At 35.2% G+C, this 19,792-nt stretch overlaps 1 pseudogene; it reads right to left on the bottom strand.

Moving 5' to 3' along the window:
* Positions 1-957: 957 nt before the first annotated feature.
* LOC120581206 (uncharacterized) lies at positions 958-1,076 on the bottom strand (annotated as a pseudogene).
* Positions 1,077-19,792: the final 18,716 nt, after the last annotated feature.

Genomic DNA, 19,792 nt, shown 5'->3' with positions numbered 1-19,792 from the left:
AAAACTTAGCCTAATTGAAGGTCTGGACAAGGGTCAGGGAAGATTATCCAGAGGAAGAAGGAACCATTGATCAGAGTTTTACAAGGTGAATAGAAACTAGAAGGGACCTGGGGGTAGAAGAATGGGAGAGACTTAGGGTTGCCCAGGAAGAAATAGTGTGTGTAAAGGGTGGAAGGTAAAAAAAAGAGGAGAAAGCGATTCATGACAGGATTGAGGAGAAGGCAGGAAACAAATCATGTAGTGCTTTTGGAGGATATAGAGACAGTGCAGAGGATGTTTAGAAGATTAATGAGACAGCTTGATAATGGTTGTATCTAGTATTGTAGAGGAAGGAGGGAGGGTGAGAGGTAGAAAGAGAGACAGAGAGAGACAGAGAGAGAAAGACTTGTCCCTCGGCTTTCTGGTTTGCAGATCTGGGTGAGTGACAGTGCCATGCTGATACGGAAAGTGCTCCAGAGGTATCTTTTGGAGAGGTGTTGCAGAAGAAATCATCAATAGTGGAGGTAGGTCACATTGACTCAAATGGGAACCCTGACACAGCCTTTTCTTCAATGACACTTGCAGGGGAATATTTTCTATGCTCTTTGGAGTTGTAATTAGTAGTCAACAAATAAGTCCATGTTGCAATAACAACTAAATATTTTTGTAACTCATTAAAACATATATTAATTGTCTAGGAAAGGATACATAGTTCCACTATCCTCAGCCAATGCTTTATAATTTTTTAAGTTACAAGTATAAAATAATAATAAAAGGAACAAGAAAAATACTAATTATTGAGTTTCTACTCTGTATCAGGTACTATACTAACCACATATTACATATATTATCTTTTTAATTTAATTTAATTTAATTTTATTTTGTTATTATTATTTTTTTAGGCAAGACAATCCTTGGTTGGCCTCACAGACTGCAAGGACCCTGTCAGCTTACAATCCCTAATTTTTTATTTTTTAACTCCTACAGTGCCTGATCTTCCTAGGTGGTCTCCCACCCAAGTAATAACCAGGCCTGACCCTGCTTAGCTTCTGAGATCAGAAGGGCTCAGGCTTGTTCAGGGTGGCATGGCTGTAGACCCTTATTTTATTTTTAAATGATCCTAGAGAGTAAATGTTTCTCCCTGTTTTACAGACAAGGAAACAACAGCTCAGATTAAAATAGTAAATTATTTATAAATACTAAAAGTACTATTATATTACAAATATAAGCTATAAGTAGGAAAGGCTGATTTAAAATCAGAGGTCTGGTTGTCTGTCAAGATTCACACTCATTCAACTATACTGATGCTTTTCTAATTTTAATCATTTGTGTTTGGCTTTTGTGACTTTTACTACATTTGCATACCACTTATATTAATATTTTCTTAATATTTTTTTCAATTGGCTTATCGTTTTTAAACTCACATAAACATATTTTATAAGGACACTTTATACTACTATCATGAATGAAAAATCAGTGCAACAATAAAGACAATCATAAAAGGCAAATAGAAACCATAAAAAATTACAATTAAACAAAGGAACATTACTAAATTCTAGCTAAATGCTGTTGTTTTCCGTTGAGGTTCTGAGTCTGATGCCTGTTATCACTCTGTTAAAAAGAGGGATTAGAAAATCCAAAGAGGTGTTCAAGACCATTAACATACTGAGAGATGACTCCTGACAATTATTATAGAGAACAGAGAAGAGAATAGTTTTCATAATGTGTGATTCAATGTCATTTACTGCTTTGAACCACTTCAAGCCATTTTGTGTGCTACTAGCTTCAAATGCCCCATGGTTGTGGAGCCACTGAACTATATACCCTACCACTTTTATTAATTGAGATATCTACACTTCGGAATTTTTGTTGAATTGATTTAACCAACATTTGTACTCAAGATCATGATGCCCAAAGTATATGTAGTAATTGAAGTTGCTTCTTTCAAAGGAATTATTCTGAAAAGGGTCTAATATGGCCCCCCATTGGTTATGCAAGCATAAAAGAAAAAGATTAGGACACTAAAACCTCAGTTCTTACAGCTTTTTATAAAATTTACCTCAAGGTAGAAATTTTCAAAGCTAGTTTTTAGAAGTAATATTTCACCAAATGACCATAAAAGAAATTATAAAACTTCAGAAATCCTGAGAGAATCATGGCCTTGAGTCCAGAAAGAGGAGTCCACAAAAACAGGTCAAAACTCCAAGCAGAAGAGGCACTTCAACCTGATTGAAGAAATGAGGAAGCAAACCTACCACACTTGGCACTCAGTGAAGGGGAAAGGAGAAGCAAGTGCCTTTTTGAGGAAAGAACAGATGGAAGGAAAATTAAGCAAAGTTAAAAAACATCCTTGTGGTCTGTCCCACAAAAACCAGCAGGCTATGGTTTCTTTGGAGGCTGAGATTTAAGGTAAAGAAAATAGAGATCACATTACAAGTATTCAAGTGTTTAATGCGCAAAGCAAAGATTCTAATGAAGGTCTGGCTAATTCCCTCTTTGTCTCAGAGATAAGCAAGGAGGCCAAGAGGTATCTAAATGTATAAAGGCATGTATTAACCCAGTCCGAATGATTTACTGTTACCATATTTGGGCTTACTTTGAGAGCAGAAGGAAAAAAATGAAGAAAAACAAGCTTACCCATAAAAAGAAATCGTAGAACTCCATGTCCCAACAAGTAGGTAAAAATGTTAACATTGTTTTTTTATGGCCTAATAAATGTCTTTCATAAATATTGCTGAAAACACACTCCCTAGATCTCTTTATTAGATTGGAAAAGAGATATTGATCAGAAGGAATGGTTGATCAAGAAAGAGGGTTAGAAGAAAACCAGATTTTAAAATATTATCCATTACATAAAAATATATGGTTTGTCTTTTTAAACATCTTAATCCAGTAAAACAAGTGTTTTTATACATGTGATAGAAATAGAGAAGTTAAGTAATTTCTCTCCAGACACACTGCTGAAAGATGTCAAAATCATGACTTAAAACCTGCCTGAATCTAAAGCCTTTGCTCTTTCAACCAAACCCCCAAGTCTTCTCTAACTACTTCTCAATGTAAAGGGACCATTTACTACTAACATTACATTTAAAATGTTATGGAGTCACAAAACAACTGTATGGGGAGGGAATGATGATGATTTTGACTTCCATTTTTAGGACATTGCAAAACTCTATGGGCAGCAGTATGATGGTCCTACCTACTCTATAAATGACAAAAATAAGGTTCAGACAACTATATGTCTTGCTCCAGAAGATATAACTAGCAAGTGGTAGTTCTAGTCATCTGCTTCATATCTCATGTGGTATTTTTCAATCAGAGTAACATTTGGCTATGTATGGCCAAAAAAAGTGGCCTGAATTATTACCATCAAATGTGTTTTATTGATGTTCATCTGCAATACTGGAATAATCACTTTTAAAGATCAAATTATTATTTTTGGAACTGAGTCTTCTTCAAATTGGAAATTCAGAATTCTATTGATTTTGCTATCATGAATTCAAACAAATTTGTAAGTAAACTACAAATCTAAGATAAGTCATCTACCAAACATACCTTAGTTTATTAATTCTTTTATCCAATAAGCACAAAGAAAAGGAACAAAGAAATTAAGATGACATGGCATTAGTCCTCAAGCTGCTCACAGAGTCATGCATATCTTTAGACAGGCAAGATATTTATATAACCCAGGAATCCCTTTATGAAAAGATTGCTGCAGAGCTATTGGGCCCACCTGAAGTAGGAACAACTGGTAGTCTATCAAGTAGTAAGCACAGGAGACTAGATCAGAAATAAGGAGGAAAAGGTCAAGGCAGTTGTTAGAATACCATTGAGACTAAATACTTTGAATCTGTGATCATGATTATAAGCCCTCTCTGTGACTGCCATGTGTAGCACATACCTTTTTCATTATCCTTTGAATCTTTATATCTCAGTGACTAACAAATGTTTTCGAATTGAAATCTCATAATTTAATTCTCTCCATTTTCACTTCCGCTGATTTCTAGTTTATTTTTCATCATTTTCTTCTCTGCAATGACCTCTTATGTCCGTCTCCCTATACTTTTTCGTCGTCTATATACAATGAGGGTGATCATTTTTCTTAAACCTGATGATGTCACTTGCTTTCTTAAAATTTTTTCATGGTTCCCCATTACCTGAAAGATAAAGTCCAAACCTCGTAATATGCCAAAGTCCCTCAAGATCTTCCATCTTCCCCATTGCAGCCTACATTCCAACATAGCGAACAAATTACAGTTTCCTGAACGAGCCCTTTGTGCCTTCTCGCATGTGTGTGTATGTTTTTTCTGGAACTCCCCTACACCCCTTGTCTCTTTAGCAAGCTCCTATTTATGTTTTAAGGTGTCTCCTATGAAATTAATCATAATAATCTCAAACTGAGTTGTTACAATGATACCAAACACATATTTTCATGACCTATATTTTAGTGTCCATAGCATCTTCTATATATCTCTATCATAACATTTAACATCCTCTAATCATTAATTTACCATCTTTTCTCTAAACTGGATGGTAAGCTTCTTATATACAGGGATTGTGTCTTATGTAATCTGTGTTTCCATTGGCTAGTATAGTTTTTGGAATAAAGTAGATACTCAAAACATTTGTTAAAAGGAACAAATCAATGGACTACAAATAGTTAGGTTTAACTCCAGGAAGAATGAATTTCAGTTAAGAGCTATTCATTCTGAAAAACTAAACTCATATGCTCCTTCATCCCTAACACTTTCTCTTTCAGTCTTTTTCCATGGCAGTAAGTGGTTCAACTGCCGAAGAAGCTAATTAGGCCAGAAACTTAAAATTCATCTTTGATTCCTCATTTACTCTTCTCCAATATTATTGAAATCAATAAAATTTGCATTGCAAATAGCTCTTTAATTAAAGAATATTCCCCATCTCCATTGCCACTGTAGTTCAATCCACCATTATCTTTTTTCTGAATTGATGCACTAGCTTCCTAACTCTTCTCCCTCTAATCATTCTGCCCACTCTCCATTCTCCACTGTGTAATGAGAACGACCTTTTTAAAATGTGAATCAGATTTTGTTACTCCCCTGCTTAAAACCCTGCTTTCCATTGGTCTTAAAATAAACAACTTCTTTTCAAAATTCTATGATGGCCTGCATGCCTATCTCTCAAATCCCTTCTTGTCCAACTCTCTCCTTTGGCCTCTGGGCTCCAGCACTTTGGCTTTTCTGAAGTTTCTGCACTATGTCAAACTCTTTAGCACCTTTGGTCTTACTTGCTGGTCCGTCTCTTCACGCCAGTCTTTGACTCATTCTTCCCATGTCTTCCATGTCACATTTAAATGTAATTTCAGAGAGGCCTTCCCCTAAACACTCAGTCTGTAGTCATTGCCTCTAAACCTTAGAAATTCCCTTAGAGCACCTTGCTCTTTTCCTTGCTTTTTTGCTTGCTTTCATTCTTTCTTTCTTTCACCTAGCATTTGTCTGTACATGTAGACATTTGTTTCGTTGAGTTTTTACTAGTTAAAAGCTTCATGCAGGTAAGAAACCATGTTTGTTCCATACAATATTCTATACCCACTGTCTACCACAATGCCTTCACAATAAACACATATTATAGAATAACTAAACATAAATGAACTTGTTTACTCATCTGTAAAATGGGAACAGCCCTATTTACCTTATAAAACTTTGAAAATTAGATGAGTTCATGTATATGATGGCTCCATATAACTATATTCTTCCAATGAAACAAATAAAAGTAATCTCTTACATTTTGGAAATAAACTACTATTATGATGTCATCTCAAAGCCAGAAATAAGATCCAGGAATGAAAATTTTAAGAAAGCAGTCTTCTTATCACTATAATCTAAGAGCTATTAAAGTCTTAAGTACAATCCAACAATAGAATATACTGATAGCAAAGTACTTAGTTCTTCAACACTAGAAGATGTTGCTGATGTATCAGATAAAGACTAGACTAGATAATTCTTATGCCTTTGCAAACTCAGGGATACTCTAAGTGTAGAGAGCAACAACAAGGGCAAAAGAACCCACAAATCTGCATATGAAACCCAGAAAGAAACAGGTTAATACAGCTCTAAGGCTTGCTACATAGGATAGCAGTGAAGGAAATATTTTGTTTTAAAATTTTTCAAGGCAAGTCTGACTGAGACATTGTTTCAGTTAGCAGGTCTTCAAAATATAGATCCAAGAAAACAACATGAAGATGACTATATTCTTTCCTTAGAGTTACAAAGATAAACAAAAGAATGAAATGTCTCTAATTCTTAGATTAGAAAGGCTGTAATCAGGGAAACTTATTAAGGTAACATTCCATGCTGCCCTTATAATTGTTCTCATGGAGAGAATGTGAAATTATAAAAAAAAAAAAATTCAAAAGCTAATTTTTTAAAAAAAGTGCTCCAGAATAAAACTTAAGTGAGAAAGACAAGAAAAAAGAAAACATTTTTATCCTTTCAGAAGGACACATCTATGCAAATATAGACAAGTGCTAAAGAAGAAAGCAGTGTCTGAATTCTGGCTGGCATGAGAAATCAGATCTCAACAACTACAGCATAACGCCCTTATGTTAGCAGTCACTTCAGAGGTTCTCCACATGGGATTTGTTACTGATGTCTAAGTACAAAGGAGTATGAATAACTTATTTTTAAAAGTAACAATACCAGAAGAACAACCACCCATCTTCCACCCCAGGGTATTACTGGAACATTAGGATTGTATATCTTTACCATATTTCCCTTTTAGTCCGGGCTGACACTTAGAATTAGACTTAAAAGTAAAAAAAAAGTTCCTGCCAGATCTTTGTAAGAGTAAACAGGGTCCATTAAATTACCAATGAACTGTGGATTTGTTCCATTTCTCAGAGATCTATCAAGCATATTCTGACCATAGTGTTGGGACATTATTTTTTTGCTGTTATAGCTGTTGTTGCCCAGTGCCCATCCTTCTTGCCTCATGCTATTATACTCTGAATTTCCTTCAGAAAAGTGTAGTGCCCACATTTCTATACACGGCAGTTGACCCCACACTCAGCTTCATTTCCTGATTTATACTGATCTGCAAAGTCTAACTCTAAGGCCATTATGATTGGTTCGGGGAAGAGCATGTGACCAAATTCTGGCCACAAAGGTAAGAAGAGAGGTTTACTGGAGCTTCCTGAGAAAGAAGCATCCTTAGTGTCCTGGGGACTCTCTATTCTTTCTGCTGAAGGAACTGAGAAGCATGTAGTCCCTGAAGCTTCTGACAATCCTTTCATAAACATAAGATATTCTGTTTTCAGATGGCATTGACACAGTGGAAAGAAGATGTTATAGACAGAATAATGCCCCCTCCCCCACCAAAAAAAGGTTCATATCCTAATCCTCAGAACCTGTGAATATTATCTTACATGGCAAAAGGGATTAAGTTAAGGATCTTGAGATGGGTAGATTATCTTAAATTATTGAGGTGGGTTCAAAGCATCCTGAAGGGCCATTATAAAGAGAAAAGGAAGAGTATTAAAGAGAAAAAAGGTGACGTGACAATGGAAGAGAGACAGACAGACAGAGAGACAGAGAGAGAGATGTTGAAAGATGCTATGTTGCTTGCTTAGGAGAGTCTTGAGGAGCTAAAAAATAAGGAAGCAGATTCTCCTCTAGAACCTCCAGAAAGAATACCGCCCTGCTGAGAATTTGATTTTAGAACTTCTAACTTCCAGAACTGTAAGAAAATAAATTATTCTTGTTTAAAGCCACTAAGTTTGTTTCAACAGCAATAGGAAACAATATAGCAGAAAAGAAAGATGTGTAGAAACAGATTCTCTGTTCTTTGAACAAGGTACTGAAATACTCTTAGCCTCAGTTTTATCATCTGTAAAATGAGACATATTGCTGTCAGGAACTGAGAATCACATAAAAAAATGATAGTTTCTTACACACGATCAATAATTAGTATCTATTATTATTTTAATTACCATTATTACTAGTGCTTCCAGCATAATTTTTGGAGTGAAATGAATTCTTAATAAATAATGATAGCAAGGACCTCTATAACACTTAACTATATTCTAGGCACTATTATAAGAACTTATTTATATTAAGTAAATTGATCCTCATAATAACCTATAAAGTAGCTTTTTTTTTCCTTTCTATTATACAGATAAGAAAATTGAAATCAGAGAGATTAAGGAACTTGCTCAAATTCACATAGTCAGTAAATGGCAGGGTTGGGATTTGAACAGAACCCAAGCTATCAGGCTACAGAATTCATTCATTTAACTGTGATGTTATAAATGTTACTTCCCATTTGCCTTTCCCTAGTTCTGTGATGCTATGAGTAGATATAAAAAAAAGCTTAAGGTATATCACTAACCTTGAAAGACATAGGGCTGCATTAGGCCACCGGAACAAACATAAAACCATGTGGGCACCAATGGTGTATCACAACTTTTAGTCTAAGTGCAGTCGGAGCTGGAGACTTCAGAATGAAAGGTAAGGATCTGAGAAGTCAAATTGGAAAAAGGATGTGACAGTAGCCGGCTAAAGTAGTTAACAGGGGAAATATTTGATTTACTGTTCTCTGCTCCCATCTTGGGAACATACAGAGCCCTACAAGGAAGAGGAGAAAACTCTTTCAGGAATTTGAAACCCACAGGACTTAACAAACATTAGACATTATAGAATCTCCTCGTTTCATAGTCGAGTAATTGAAGTCCCAAGTAGGGACAGTTATTTGCTGTAAGTCACAGAGGTAGACTATGTAAGATAGCTAGAGGCACTGGAAGAAGTTCATGGTAGCTATGATGAAGTGCACAATGTAGAAGTGGGGAAAGAAGACTGTAGAAACAACGAATGTAAAATGCTCACGTGAAGCACATTGGCAGCAGCCTTTCAAGCAATGGTAGCCATTATCTTCATTATAGTTATTATTTTTATAAATATTAAAATGCAGAGTATTGTCTTTGAGGGGAAGAGGTCAACTAGAAGATTATTTCATAATTTCAGGCAGCGCTGATGACAGTTTGGATGAGATTGGAGCCAGGGTGGTGCAGAAGTGGGATAATGTTAAATAAACACCTTAGAGATCAAAATGATGAGTCTTGTGGGCCACTAAGGCCTGGCGATTTGATAAAACGTGCTCCTCTTTCTAGGTGGAAGACTGAACCAATGTGGAACAGGAAGGAGTCAGAGGTCAGAGAGGGGCCAGAAAAGACAAATCCTTGGCTTACTTGTCAGTTTGGCTCTTTTCTGCGGAGAGTTTGGATTCTGTTGAGTGCAGAGGAGACCTTTCCTCCCTCCAGCTGAGCACATCTGTTTTTCCGGACCAAAGGATCTGAGGTGTCAGGTTTAAATGTCTTAAATGACCAGCTAAAAAGCAGAAAGGATGGGAAGCATGTCAAGTCAACTCTGTGACCTCCCTCAGGCTGTCAGTGATCTTCCCAACGATAAACATAGAGCCTTGGCCAGCAGAGGCCCACAATGATTGTTCTTTCCTTGACTAGAGTTTCACACACACAGGCTGGAAAACTTGGTTAGAAGTTTTAACCGTGTGTTTTATAAGACCCTACAAGACTTTGGATTTCTTTTTTATATTATCCCAATGAGAAATGTTATTAGAAAATTTATATGAGACTATCTTGATCTTTTGCAGAGAGTACTATTGGTATTTGGGCAACTGTGGTAAAAAGCCCTTTATATGCATCCACATGGGTATAGAGTTGGCAACTATCAAAATTGGAACAACCTTGAGAATTGGCTTTATTGCTTCCACACTGCCTGCTTGAGCTGTGATAACCTCCTGGATCTTGGAATGCTTTCCATTATTCCAACCTGCTTTCAGCAAATTATTAATAATTAATTCACAGTAAGGTATAAAGTATTGATAGAAGCTTAAAATGTTGCCCCTCCTGGTCATTTGCTGAGATAAAACAGTAGGACTGTAAAGTGCTGAGTTTCAGAAACTGGCCTTAGTGCTATGGAAGTCACCTTAATTATTCCATGTGAAATGCAATTGAATCTCCTTCCAAAAGAGCCCAAATCAGCTACATCCACTTGCAAATCTTTCACTGTCAACCCTGGCCCACAGTGGTCACCACTACATTGAACTTCTCTTGGATTTACTGCATGTTCATTGCTTAGCCAATTATCTTTCTTCGGATGGCATAGTCTAAAACTGAGTGCTTGAAGACCGAGGTCTTTTGAGTTCAAATTCCAAGTTTGCCATCTAGGCTACATCACTACACAGTACCTAAATTTTCAAATTTGTAAACTGAGTATATTTTACCAATCTCACAGAACATCTGTGTGAATTAAGTGGGATCATACAGAGAAACTACCAAGACATAACAGGGGCTAAATAAAAGTTAACTGTGTCCTTTTTCAAATTCCTAAAATGGTGAGAAGAGGCAACACATAGTAGTTCATTTACTTACCAAGCTCTAGGCATTTGTGTTTAATTTTTATAATTTTTAAAATATTAATGTTCAATTTGTAGTATTAATGATGGAATATTTTTAAAAATCTATTTATGGAAAATTTAAATTTATTTAAAAATAAAATTTGTATTACAACCGTAAATGGAAAAGGCAGTATCTCTATCTTTAAATAAAAATGTAAAACTAAATGCAGTAAGAAAAAGCAGTATTATTAAATTCTAAGTAGACTTTGAGCATTAGATCTCCTCTCTTATTATTAAAAATGGAGCATCAGCAAATGTTAAAGAGGTTTATAGATCTCTTTAAGAGGTCTTACAAAACTGTGAATTTTTTCTTGATGAAACCAGGTCTGAAATATAATTGAAAAAGGGCAAACTGTCCCACAATAAGATTTATCATCATTTAATTGTTATCCTTCATTTAAATCATCTTTCATCCCACTCACTCTTTGGAAGAAAAATTATAGTGGAAAGAGCAAAGTTTTGGAGGTAGAAAGACCAGCTTTTGAAATTTAGCTCTACTCCTTACTTGCCAATACACTGAACAAGTTACCCAAAGTCTTTATACCTCAGTTTCTTCATTGGTCAAATGAAATATTAACATTCAGCATGAGGATATTTACATGCATGGGTACCATAAAGAAAGCTAAGTACATAGTAAATTGCATTGAATTCATAACAGAAAAGAAAAATGATGAAGACAGGGAAAATTGCCTTGTCAGAGTGCAGATAAATAAAATAAAGGGCAGGTTGTTTGTGTGCCCAGCCATCTAATTTGCTGGGACAAAGATGTTCTGTGACTCTCATCCCAGACATCTGGACAAGCTGTCAGCACATAACTGGGTGGTTTTGAAACATTCCAGGATTATATAATATTGGATGGCAACCAGGACCGTTGGACCTTCTTCTTTTATTCCTTATTATTTGATTTCATTTTTCAACCACACCAAGTTAAAAAAAAACATTTTTTTTTTGAGAAAATACAATTAGGCAGAAAGGAAATAATTAAAATCACTTGTGATTCCACTATCTCGACAAAACCAAATTTGATATTTTCAAAAATTTTCTTTCAGATATTTCTATGCAGACTATAGGTATATACCTTTTTTTAAGATGAAAAGCTATGCTTTGTTTTGTTATCAACTTTATTTAATAAATGACACATGCAGACACATAAACATTTTATAAATTATTATTATTATACTTGATTGTCGTGTCTGTGATACCATATCATACGGAAGTGGTAAAATTTACTAAGTCAATTTTCTAGTATTAGTTATTTAAGTTTCTCCCCCTTGAGTTAATATCTACTATTTTACTATTTTAAGTTATTATGATTTGCTTCCTTTTAAACAAATCATGACCCATAAACAAAAGCATTTCTTTCACATAAATTATAAGAAGTAAACTTTCTAGTCAAAGAATATGTGCAGTTTAAGGCTCTGTTAGACTTTGCCACTTTAGTCTCAGGAAATTTAATATTAATTTACAGCAAACATAAAAAGCACACATTTCTTAGCCCCCCTGGCCAAATTAGGTGGTATCACATAAAAGATACTTTTTACCAATTTAGGTGAAAATGTTACTATTTTAGTTTGTACATTTCCTACATACCTACTGATGGTTTCTATTTTTTTCTTTTATGAATGTTGAGTTTATATCTATACTTAATTTTTTTCCCATTGGGTCATTTATCTCATACTTACTAATTTACAAGAAATGTTTACATATTAAGGTTAGTAATTTGTACGTCATGCATATTGGCACTAATTTTTCCAGTAATTTATTAATTTCTTATTTTATGTACGTCATACGTGATATACAGAATGTTTAAAAATTGTTATGTAGTCATATCTGTTAGTGATTTCTTTTATGACTGTATCTTTGGTATCAAGCCTAGAACATTTCACTCTACAGATAATTACATAAATATTTGCATATATTTTATTCCAGTGCTTTATCAGGTTTTAAAAATTGTACAAATAATGCACAAATGTAATTTTATCGTAAAAGTTTAAATATTTATGATAACAATCACTGAAATGTGCCTTCATTTCCTTGGTTATCTCATTCAGTCTCATGACTTCAATGTAATTTGAAGACTCCCAAATTTAGATGTCCATTTCTGACCCGTTCCCTGAATTCCAGTGTCACATATCCACCTATATCTCTACCTAGATATCTAATAAGTATCTGAAATTTAACAGACCCCAAACTAAGCCCTGATTTCCCCTTCAGAACCTGCTCCTCTCACCATCTCCTTCATCTCATTTAATAGCAAATCTACCTTTCTGATTGCTCGTAATAAAGTCCTCAGAGTTGTGCTGACTCTCTTTCTCTTGCAGACCTCACTACTCCTCATCCAACTAGTCAATAAGTCCTGTCAGCTCTATTTTCAAAATATATCCAGAAACTAACTACCTTACACTACCTGCCCTGCCATCACCCTAGTCCCAACCACTATCATCTCTCTTTTCTGTATTTGCAGTAGCCTCCAATATGGTTTCCCTTTGTGTTAATTCTCCATGTAGTAACCCCGTAGTAATCCTGTTAAAGTAAACTGAGATCATGTCTGTCCTTGGCTTAAAACCTTCCAACGGCTTACTCCCTCATTCAGAGGAAGCACCACAGACCTCGAAAGGCCTAGAAGGCCGGGCAAGTTATGCCTTATCTTCCTGATCTCTCTAGACAGCCCCAAGGAACAGTGTCTAAGCCAGCATATTGAACATGCTATGCCCACTCCCTCCTCAGGCCTCTGTGCTCACTGGTCCCTCTGCCTAGAAATAAAGTCCCCTATCCACATGGCTCTCTCCCTCACCTCTTTCATGTCTTTATTCAAATGTCATTTTCTCAGTGAAGACTGCCCTCCTTATCCTTTTTTTCTGCTTTATTTTCCTCTGCAGCATTTTTCACCATTTAACAAATGATATATTTTACTGTTTATTTTGTTTATGGTTTCTGTGCCCCCACTAAAATGTAAGCCTCATGAAGGCTTTTAGCGTCGTTGTTCACTACTGTATCCCCAGCATCAAGAATAGTGCCTGGCACATGGCAGGTACTCAGTAATTGTTCGTTGAATGAATAATTAATTTATGGTAAACTCTCTTTTATTATCACTCTCAAAGTCAGTCCTTTCCCCACTCCTCAGAGGTAACTAACAGTAAAAGAAGAAAGCAAATTGCAGAACATTATATACAAGCAATCCTTAATGTAAAAAGAAAAAAAGTGAATGTGAAAAGTTATAGAACACGTAGCAAACTAAGATGCTGTTATTCCATCTGGAACTTATTTCTCTGTGAAGCGTTGGGATGGGGGGTGGATACGTTTTTTCCCCAAGTGACTAACCAATTGTGCTATATTATTAAAAACTATACACTAATTTCCCACTGATATTTTATGCCATTTTCAACATGTATTACATCTGTCTCTACTCGGGCCAGGTTCCTGGACTATCTATAGCTGTAACACACAATTTTTAAATTATAGCTTTATAGCAGACTCGCCTATTTATTAGGGTTAGTCATCTCTTATTACTCTTTTTCAAAATGTCCCTGGCTATTTTCATGAGTTTGTTCTCTCAGATATCTTTTGGAATTAACTTGTTAGGTTAAAGAATTAGAATTTTAATTGGAATTTCATTAAATTTACAGATTAATTTGTGGAGAATTGACATATTTATAACATTAAGTCTTTCCATCTTGGAACATGGCAAGTCTTCCAATAATTCATGTCTTTTATGGCCCAGATGTAGTCATTTTGTCCTCTGTAGGTTTAGTACATTTCTTATTAACTCAATTTTTTTTATTATTTCTTGCATATAGAACAGCTATTCATTTTTGTGTATTTTTATTGTAAGCCAATGTCATGTTATTAGAGCTATGTTGTTATTGCTGTGTCTGTTTGGTTTTCTAGATAGACAATCATCATCTTGAAATAATGGTAATTTTGTCATCCCCTTGCTTAACTTGAATTTCCCAAAATTCAGAGCTTGAGGTGGCACCTTATATATAAGTGATTTGGTAAAAAGTTTAAGAAGTATAGTCCCATGTAACAGCTCTTTTATGTTAGGGAGCAAAGCAGAGAAAGATATCAAAGGATTGATTGAGTGGGTCATGGCTGGAGGTTATTAGTTGTTTGATCCCACAAGACTGATTGAATGAGGATCATTATCCATGATAATGAGAGACAAGAATTTATCCATGTCTATCTACCTTTAAAGTTTCACCCCACAGGGTATTAACTTTAACTCACTTCTAGGTTTTGCATGTGTAGGCAATGAGTATAGTTCCAGCACATTCCATGCCTTAGGATACAGAGAGAAGATCCAGGAAAGGACAGGTACATGGTGCAGGTCTGAAGTGAGGCTCTGTCAAATTAGACCAGCAATAGTCAATCTAAGACTACACGGAACAGTGCTTACTTGAGTAAGAGATAAATGAAGCCCAGGGGATCTGAAGTGATGTATAAGAGATGTCTGATATAGTCCACCCCTTGTACCTAAGATCCTCTAGTGCTGTCCATCATATTTGGCTCCCTTACTACAATATGGAGCCAAATACTACTCTTACCTTATCTCTGAGAGAGGAGAAATGGAAGTCCAATTCTTCATAGAGTCATTTTCAAAGAGGTAGCCAGCTGTAATCTGTGCAAGGCTTTATAAAAGGGTTAGTAAAACAAGGTCTAGTCCCTGTTGCTCCAGCCACATTGAGGATGCTACCCAGGGGATTCTCTGACCTGTCTTTTGTGATACTTTCTCAGCAATTCCGTTGAACAAACAAGGAAGTACGAGGAAACTAACACTGATGGGGTAACCCTTGACAAATGGGGGAGAAGAACTGGCAGATAAACACTCCCATCTTTAATTCCTTGGTGGACAATATTGATGTCCATTATAAATTGTTCTTCAGAGGGTCTCTTGCAGGATCAAGTCACAGTTGCCTACACTAGGGTCCAGCTTGATAATAAACCATTAGATTGATTTTCCCTCCTTCTGCTCTATAATTCCCATTGCTCTCCACCCTTTTAATTCTTCTCCAGATAAACTATCTACAAGCAATCCTTGTCTCAGTTTCTACTTTTTGGGAAAACCTAAGCTACCCAGTATCCCTGTACATCATCTCTGACCTATTATCCAATAGTCCTTGAAAAGTCTAGATATTTATTTCCCAATACCCTGTTTTCAGGCAAATGGCACATGAATATGAACAAATCAGCAGAATGTTTGCCTTATATTCTTGCTGTGATATTGTAAGAACTTTCATCAAAAGGGCCCAGTCTTTTCTTCTATCAATGGGAGTCGGTCCTATGAACAGTCTTAGATCTGGAGACTAGATGAAGAACCATGATTTTTCATGACAGCAGATAAAATCATATTTTGCTTTCTAGTCTCTTTTTTTCTTATCACACAACTTGAGCATCACTCTACTCTGTTGTCTATCTATTTCACCATTAAGAATTCCATGTTGTGTTAGCAATTGCCACAGATCCTTGCAAGCCAAAATATCCTAATTTACTACCCCAGTCTTAATTACTATTTTGGTAATTATGTCCACCTTGTCTCTGATGGTCGAATATTGTTTCCAGGCCTCTACTGTTTCAGCAGCATCTCCCATGTCCACCCTGGCCTACACTAGTCGCCAGTGAATTTCTCAAAGATGCCAATTACCTTTGCACTAGTACATATTGACTTAGTAAGGAGAGTACCCTCTGGGCCCTCCTTGGGAACAGTTAGGTGGTGGAATTTCTGTTCTCACCTAATAAATCCATTTTAATATTCTCGCTTCTCTTATATTCTGACCAATTTCTCTATACTATGCCAAAGGAATTCTTGCATCTCCGTCTCATTCACTAGAGTCCTTTGTCATTCTAAGCTAGAGAATTGAGACCAGCTACAGATATTCTTGTAAGAATATTGTATCTGAAGTCAATAAATTCTCACCTATCTATTCTTATAGTCTACCTCCTTAGGCCCTACACCTCAAAATCCTCTCCTATACATGCTTCCTGGTTCCCGTGAATGTTGGTCACACGAAGCTCTTTCCTGGAGCAGGAGCTGTAATTTCCCACTGGAGCTGTACTGAGACTTGACTTTGGTTATCAGTCTGGAGGCAACGAGGGATGGCAAAGTGGATCTTAAGGACAAGCATCATATTGAGAGGTATTTGTCTCCAGTGATATCTTAGGTTGTGTTCTTCCAGAAGCTGATCTTGAGCCAAAGAAATGGGGGAAGCAGGATAGGAAAGGAGAAGTCAAGCAAATGTGCAATTTCAGTTGAAGTCCAGATTCATTTGTTCACAGATATTAATAGCAGTTTTACTCATAGCAATCAAAATCTAGAAATAATCTAAATGCCCATTAATAGGTGAACAGATCAACAAATTGTGATGTACTCATACAATGGGATATTACTTCACAATAAAAGTGAAAAAAATGCTGGTACATACAACAGCATGGTTGAATGTCAAGAGCATGCTGAGAACAAGAAGTCAAGAGACACAAGACTTAACATACCATATTAATCCACTTATATGGAATCTACAATAGGCAAAAGTAATCTATAATGACTGAGAGCAGATAAGTTGTGACCCTAGGCTGGTATTAGTGGTAGTAGTGGTAATGATAGGGCACAAGGATATTTTTTGAGTGATAATGGTGGTATATACAGGGATTGCATACATTTATTATAACTTGCTAAACTCTACATTTAAAAGGAGAACACTTAATTATATGAAAATTAATTTGTTCTTTTTTTCTTGGCTTCATAAATAGAAGCTTAGATCATCTGAGACCCTTACTATATAATGTAAGCCTTTAGTGCTATAAATTAGTGCTAAAAACTTCTTTATCTGTATTTCACAAATTTTGATGTGTTGTGTTTCATTTTCATTCAGTTCAAAATAGTTTCTAATTTCACTTCTGATTTCATCTTGCATTTATGTGTCATTTAGAAATGTATTTTTAAATTTCCAAATATTTGGAAATTTTTCACGTATCTTCTTGACATTCATTTCTAGTTTAAATTCCTTGTGGTCAAATAACATATGTATGATTAAATTTATTGAGACTTGATATATAGCTCAGAATATGATTTATCTTGTTGTAGAATTTGTGTTCTGCTGTTGGGGTGGAGTGTCCAATAAATTTTATTCGGGTCAAGTGGGTTGGAAGTGTTCAAGTTTTTCATATCTGTGATTTTGTATCTATTTGTTCTATCAGTTGCCGAGAGTAAAGTTTTGAAATTCTCAACTGCAGCTGTGAATTTTTATGTTTCTATTTTCAATTGTCTGCTTTTGTTTCATATATTTTGAAGCTCTGTTACATACATGCCTTTTTTTTTTTGATTGGTATTTCTTCTTAGTAAATTAGTATTCTTTTTTTCTGAAATCTACTTGGCCAGATATTAATATAATCACTCCAGTATCCTTTGTTTGGTATAAACATGGCAAATATTTTCCACCCTTTTACTTTTAGAATATCTATGTATTTGTGTTAAAAAGTGAGTTTCTTGTAGAGAGCAAAGACTTGGGTCTTACTTTTTTATTGTGTAATAATCACCTGCTTTTAATTGGGATTTTAGGCCACTTAAATTTAATATGATTACCAATCGAGTGAGCTTAAGTGATCATCTTGCTATTTATTTTCTATTTGTCCTTTCTGTTCTTTATTCCTTTATATCCTCTTTTCTGCCTTTTAGATTGAATACTTTGTTTTATTTTTCTCCACTATTGGCTTAGTCTCTTTGCTTTTTATTTTTTAGTGGTTGTTTTAGCATTTACAACATACTTCTCTAACTTATTACAGTCCAACTTCAAATTATATTATGCCACATAATGTACTGTATAAGAACTATACAACAATATACCTCAATTTCCCCCTCCTGTGTTATGTGGTAGTATTGTCAAATGTTGTACTTCTACCTAAACTCTAAACTCCACAATTTAATGTTATTATTTTTGTTTTAGAAAGTTAATTTTTTTAAAGAGATTATTACAATGGGGGAAAAATGCCATATATTTACCATTTGTGGGGCTCATTCCTTTGTTTAGATCTGAATCTCCAACTGGTAACATTTTCCTTTTGCCTAAAGAATTTTTTTTTTTAGCATAACTCTAAGTGCAGATCTGCTGGAAATGAATTTCATACTGTTTGGTTGGTTTGAATTTTTTATACACTATCCTTAATGTTGAAAGGTATTTTCTTTGTTCTGTCCTGATGTTCCGTTTTGTTTTTCTCTATGTATTTCATTTTGGGCTATTTTGATTGTTAGATCTTCCAGTTAAGTTATATTTGAGTCTTATTTTTATATCTTGCATCTTTATTTCCATCTCGTTTATGTTTTTTGCTGTCTTCTTGAATATATGGAACATACGTTTTACCATTCTTGCCTACTAGCTTCATCATCCCTGTCATTTAAGGGTCTGTTTCTATTGATCATTTTTTCCCTTGATTACGGTCTATATTATCCAGCTCCTAGTAACACCTGTAAATTTTATCTTGAATGACAGACATTGTGATTTTACATTGCTGGGTGTTGAGTTCTGTAATATTCCTATTTATAGTGTTGGATTTTGTTCTGGCATGCAGTTAAATTATTTGGAATCAATGGAATCCTTTTAATGTTTGCTTTTAAGCTTTGTTAAGGCATATCCAGAGGAGTTTTGTGTCTAGAGTTAGTTTAGCCTCACTATTATGGTGATTTGTGACACTCCTCTTACAACTTGACCCGATGTCCTAACTATTTCAATCTTTCCACTCTGACTGGTTGCCACACACGCTATTTCAGCCCTCTGTACAGTTTTTTCCAGGCTTTGGGTAATTTTCTTTCATAAATGCATAGAATAGTATTCAGCCAAAAATTTGAAAGATCCCTCTTGCAGATCTCTGGAGCTCTCTCTGTGTGTACTCCTTCGATCCAGAATTACATCCCTCAAATTTTAGCTGCCTTTGCCTGCCAATCTCTGATCTACTTGAACTTTCACTACCTGAATGGCAACTCTAGGCAGTAAGCTGGACAATCTGAGGACTTGGCTATGGTCCAATGTCTGAAAAACATTTTTTTGTTGTTGTTTACATTGATTTTTTCCTAGGTTTCAAGTTGTATAAAGTAAATATGTTTTTTGTTTTTACATTATGTTCTGGAAAAGGAGATCATTTGCACATAAGTTATACTCCAAAAGTGTTTATTTAAAAAGAAAAATAACATTTCTGTAAATTAATCAGATTTGGGGTATTTGCTAGTGGCAGATACTTGTTGAGAATTTTTTTCCCTTTAATTATGGTTTAGATTTCCACTTTGACTCCAGAACTTAGGCATGTTAAAAAAAAAAAAAAACTGTAAGTAATACTTAGTGGCTTATTATATTTTTATTCAACTAATTGTCAGTAGGAAAAT

This window comes from Pteropus medius, unplaced genomic scaffold (assembly GCF_902729225.1).
Source record: "Pteropus medius unplaced genomic scaffold, Ma_sr-lr_union100, whole genome shotgun sequence".
NCBI classification, from domain to species: Eukaryota; Metazoa; Chordata; class Mammalia; order Chiroptera; family Pteropodidae; genus Pteropus; species Pteropus medius.
Note: the sequence above shows the minus strand (reverse complement) of the source record. Positions and strands in the feature narration are given on the sequence as shown.